The sequence below is a fragment of the Capra hircus genome, chromosome 1 (assembly GCF_001704415.2).
Source record: "Capra hircus breed San Clemente chromosome 1, ASM170441v1, whole genome shotgun sequence".
Lineage (NCBI taxonomy): Eukaryota > Metazoa > Chordata > Mammalia > Artiodactyla > Bovidae > Capra > Capra hircus.
The window spans coordinates 64,889,656-64,895,655 of record NC_030808.1 but is presented as its reverse complement, the minus strand read 5'-3'; positions in this window follow the sequence as shown (position 1 = coordinate 64,895,655).

Sequence of the window (6,000 nt, the reverse complement as noted above, 5' to 3'; positions counted from 1 at the left end):
GGAGGACACCAGGGATGCAATCACACGTGAGAACACATCAAGGAGGTGCCCATCTGCCAGCCAAGGAGAGAAACCTCACCAGAAACCAATGCTGCCAGCACCTTGATCTCGCACTTTCAGCCTCCAGAACCGTAAGAAAATAAATTGCTGTTGGGTAAGCCACCAGTTTGTGGTGTTCTAGGCATTCTACTACGGCAGCCCTAGCAGACTAATACACTCCAAACATTCACAGATCTAGATGGCAGGTGTGTATCAATGGCCCAGTCACAAGATTGTGCTAAGCCACTCAGTCATGTCTGACTCTTTGTGACCCCATGGACTACAGCCCATCAGGCTCCTCTGTTCATAGAATTTTCCAGGCAAGAATACTAAAATGGGTTGCCATTTCCTACTCCAGACAGCACTATAAACCAATCATGCAAAAAATTTTTGTCGAAATTCGGCTAGTAAATTTCCATCTCCTCCGGAAATCATTTGCTCTTCAAATTAATTGAAAGTTACCTTCTTTAACTTTTTACAAATGCATAGATAAACTACTAAATCTCTTTGTTGGAAGCTTTTTAGACAGGTTTAGAAAATTTTGTGAAAGGTTTTAAAATGTGCATACATGAGAGTTTTTATGGGTGCCTCACCATTTTTGTTTGGGACAACAAAATCACCTAACAATGAAACGCTTCCAAATATCCAATTTCAAAATATTTTTTCCACAGCATGTTTATTTCAAAGAGCAATTACTTTCTCACTCATTAGCATCACAAATTTTCCATGTCGTGGTAGATTGTACGTGGGTTATTTTTTTAATCTGATAGGTAGCATTCTATTTGTTATTACATAAAAAGCTAACAAATTTGGAACAGCAGTCTTTATATCAGGCAAAGACTTGGCGTTTTCGAGTTCAACAACATTTACGGCCTGTGTCTCAAGACAATCTGTGAGCCTCTGTGTGGCACAAAATATTTTCATAGTCACTTCCCATATCAATACTAAATATTAAAATATCCTGCTCTATGTTAATTCATAAAATTAACCACACCAATGATTCTCTATAGCATGGTATGCAGCTCTGACCGCAGTATCCTTGCTGCAGTAACTCATTTGTAGCTCATCTGTGAATTGCCGGGAGCAGGATTCCATCTGTGAGGGTAGCTGTGGAATGCTATCCTGAGTCCTTCTGCTGTATTCAAAGCAGCCACTCCTCCTCGGTTTTACTTACACATTTCTTCCAGAAGATACTGAGTTCATTCCGTTCAGTTCAGTTCAGTCGCTCAGTTGTGTCCGACTCTTTACGACCCCATGAATTGCAGCATGCCAGGCCTCCCAGTCCATCACCATCTCCCGGAGTTCACTCAAATTCACGTCCATCTAGTCAGTGATGCCATCCCAAAGAAGTCGTTTATTATTAGGAATGTGTCTTTTCCAACTACAGCTTTCTGTATTTGCTCATACACAAAAAGCAGTTCCTTGATTTCATTATTGAAACAATATAGTCAATCTTTAAGAAGAGAAACATTGAGGCATCCATATTTTCATCCCTATGTAGTAACTTTGCATGGTGTAACTTGCTTTAATACTTGCTTTTCCTGCTAATTTTCAGATGTGTTTATGTATAAACCATATATATATATATAATTTTTGTTTGTTTTTTTGCCAATTCCAATGGTGTATGCTGACCAAAAATGTGTTTTAGCTTGTCATCGTATTGTTTTCCATGTACTATTTCTACTATTCTTAATTAGAGCAGGAAGATAATTGTTTCCCCTCAAGGTATGTCCTTTGCTATTTTTTTTTTAATTTTTATTTTTACTTTATGTTGCTTTACAATAGTCCTTTGCTATTAAGTAAGAAACCTAAGAGTGTCTCTAAATATTTAATATCAAATTGAGTGAAATTTTCTAAAGTACTGAAATGAGTATTGCAAATATCACCCTCTAAAAACAAGTATCTGTCTTAATGTCTTTATGTTCTAGATACATGGTTTCTAAAGTTCTTGGTAATTCCAAGTATTCCTACTAAGTAACTCAAAATGTACTAAGAATGAAGATATCACCAATAATGATGAATATGAATCCATATTTCAAATAGTCTTATTGTTACTTTTGAGTTTGACTCATCAGATCTAATTAAGTCATTTGTTTTTACCTTGTTAGTGTGGCAGTCAGTGAGCTGTTTTCAGAAGTAGAAAATATGTCAGCTCTACCCTTTTCTTATTAATAGGAAGGTTTATCCTCAATTTATGGTTCTGTAGCTAAAATGTTTTAATCTAGTTAAAACTAGATTGTATACCATGTAAATCCATGTAAGGGGGCATACCACAGTATATCACAATATATTAAAGGGAGCGCGCTGCAGCCATCCCCTTGTGGGGAGAACGCCTGCTGTTCTTGGCAGTGGTGTTTGGCAATAGGGTGTAATCCATGACTGTCTGACACAGGGACCAAATATGAGGAACAGAGCCTGTCTACTACTTGCAAAGTTAATTTCTATTTTTAGATTGGAAATGAGTAAACATAGACATTCTAATATTCTTTTCCCATACCCTCTGGGAAAAGGGGCACCCCAACTTTGGAGAGTGCTGGTTTCACAGTGTAGGTTGGTGATTCATTGCTGTAGTGGACATTGTTGACTTGGTCCCAGCATTCAACCCCCGCCTTTCCTGTCAACATTACCCTGATTTTCTTCTGAGTAGATCCTCATTGGCTTAAACCAGTCAGCCCAGTCCAGCCTCCAATCAAAGTGATTGGTATGGAGATGTCAAGACACTCAATTCCGGCTATCTTTTTAAAACAGTGAACGCTGGGAATTTCCTGGCTGTCCAGTGGTTACAATTCAGTGCTTTTACTGCCATAGTCCAGGTTTGGTCTCTGGTCAGGGACCTAAGATCCCATAAGGCAGTCAAAAAAAAAAAAAAAAAGTGAACCCAAAGAGACTCTCTCCCTCACCTAGATGGGGGTAGTCCAAGGGCATGATAAGACTGGCGCTGCAGGCAGTTTACCACAGTGAGAGCATAGACTGGAACTCCCAGGAGCCGCCGTGTGGAATCCAGGGATGAAAAAAAGATGCTGAAGGTAAAGGGGAGAGATGGCAAGAAATCAGATCATTGGTGACCTTATTTGAGCTCCAGCTGAAGGCTTTCCTGAAGTCAAATTTACCCCTGGATTTCTTAGCTGGTAGGTGAATAAATTTATGTAATTGCAAAAGCCATTTAGTCAAGTTGACTTCCCTATCATCTGCAACCAAAAAATTCCTCATGATACAGCAATCAACTCTTTTGGTTTTTTGTTTTATTATCATTTTTGATTAATCTTGTTTTATTTAGTGTTTATTATAGTGTGTCAAGTTAACCATACTCTAGCACAGAACTATCACCAGTATCCTGCAAGGTCCTTCCGTTGAATTATTCCCCTAGTAGCACTATATTATCCCCATTTTACAAAACAGGAAACTGAGACCAGAGAAAGTAACTTGCCCAAGGTTACTGAGTAAGTAATAAAGCCAAAATTTACTACCAAGGCAAATTTGAACCAAGGCAACCTGGCTCCTAAGCCCATGTTCTTAATCACTACAGTGTATCACATACTGTAATTTGGCATTGTCCAACTCTCTCATTTTTGCCACTATAATGAATATACAGTAATATTTACTATTTCTTATGTAACTTTGGACAAGTTACTTAAACTCTCTGTGTCTCAATTCCCTTACCTATAAAATGGAGGTAATAAGATAATACTGATTTTATAAGGTTGTTGTTGAACATCTTTTCTGTATTTATTGTCCATTTAGGGTTCCTTTTTTGAGAAACTGCCTGTTCATACCTTTTGCCCATTTTTCTATTGAGTTTGTGTCTTTTTCTTATTGATTTTCAGGGGTTACATATTGAAGTTATGTCCATTTTAGATATTGAACATCTTCTAATCTATCACATTTCTGTGGTGCCCTTGATCAACAGGAATCTTTAGTTTTTATATAATCAATTTGATCAATTGTGCCCCAAATGTGGAAAGAATAAAGACATGGAAAACAATGTTTATGCCATCAGCAATGTAAAATCTAACTGAAGAATCAAAACCAACAACTAAACAAACGGGTGTTAGACACTGTATGTGTGAGTATGTGCTCAGTCGCTTCAGCTGTGTCCTACTCTTTGCAACCCTATGCACTGCAGCCCGCCAGGCTCCTCTGCCCATGGGATTCTCCAGGCAAGAATACCGGGGTAGGCTGCCATGCTCTCCTCCAGGGGATCTTCCTGACCCGGGGATATAACCCTCATCTCTTGAGTCTTCTGCATTGGCAGGTGGATACTTTACCACTGTGCCACCTGGGAAGCCCCTATATAATCAACTCTTAACCTCACAAAAGTACCCCAATTTTTCTGTGTTTCAGTTTCCTTACTTGGAAAGTGGAAGCAATGACAAAATACTTTTCAGTTTGTTGTGATAGTTAAATAAAGTAAGACCTGTTCTTGTAGTTGGTACCTGGCATATAATGATTGCAATTCATAAGCAGAGCACATCAACAAAATAACGGCTACCATTTATAGCCGTCAAGGCTGTATATTGTCACCCTGCTTATTTAACTTATATGCAGAGTACATCATGAGAAACGCTGGGCTGGAAGAAGCACAAGCTGGAATCAAGATTGCCAGGAGAAATATCAATAACCTCAGATCTGCAGATGACACCACCCTTATGGCAGAAAGTGAAGAACTAAAAAGCCTCTTGATGAAAGTGAAAGAGGAGAGTGAAAAAGTTGGCTTAAAGCTCAACATTCAGAAAACTAAGATCTGGTCCCATCACTTCATGTGAAATAGATGGGAAAACAGTGGAAACAGTGTCAGACTTTATTTTGGGGGTTCCCAAATCACTGCAGATCGTGATTGCAGCCATGAAATTAAAAGATGCTTACTCTCTTAGAAGAAAAGTTGTGACCAACTTAGATAGCATATTCAAAAGCAGAGATATTAGTTTGCCAACAAAGGTCTGTCCAGTCAAGGCTATGGTTTTTCCTGTGGTCACGTATGGATGTGAGAGCTGGACTATGAAGAAAGCTGAGTGCTGAAGAATTGATGCTTTTGAACTGTGGTGTTGGAGAAGACTCTTGAGAGTCCCTTGGACTGCAAGGAGATCCAACCAGTCCATCCTAAAGGAGATCAGTCCTGGGTATTCATTGGAAGGACTGATGCTGAAGCTGAAACTCCAATACTTTGGCCACCTCATGTGAAGAGTTGACTCATTGGAACAGACCCTGATGCTGGGAGGGATTGGGGGCAGGAGGAGAAGGGGACAACAGAGGATAAGATGGCTGAATGTTCATCATCATCCCCTGTCCATCACCAACTAGATGGACATGGGGTTGGGTGAACTCCAGGAGTTGGTGATGGACAGGGAGGCCTGGCGTGCTGTAAGTCACCACAAAGAATCGGACACGACTGAGCGACTGAACTAAACTGAGCCATTTATAGAGGTCTACTACCTGCCTGGCACTTACTCTAAGTTACCATATTTAAATGCCACAAGCCTCTGCAAGGCATTATTGCTGCCATTTGTCAGACACAGAAATCTATGTTCAGGGAGCTCAAGTAATTTGACAAAGTCACACAGCTGGTATAAGGTGGCAACAATACTGAAAGTGTACTAGACACTAGACACTCGAGTCTGACTCTGCAACCCCATGTTCTGTCCATGTAATATTGAAAGCCAGGTTCATTTGACCTTAGACCTCACGTGCTTTCCACTATGTCAATTTATTGCCAGAAATGATGTTAGAAAAAGCAATGAAACTTTACTTGGATCTTGAAGAAAAAGAGAAAAGAAAAAGACAGAATTTTAATAGACAAAAGGAGGAAGGCGGAGAGGACACCCTGCCAGATTCTGAGGGAGTACAGTACATATGCCAGGGATGGAAAGTACTGTGAGTTACTAGAGGGCAGAAGGAAAATTTGTACAACATAGTGCCCTTCAGTCCAAGCACAGAGATGGGGACAGGGTAACTTTTGGGGAGGGG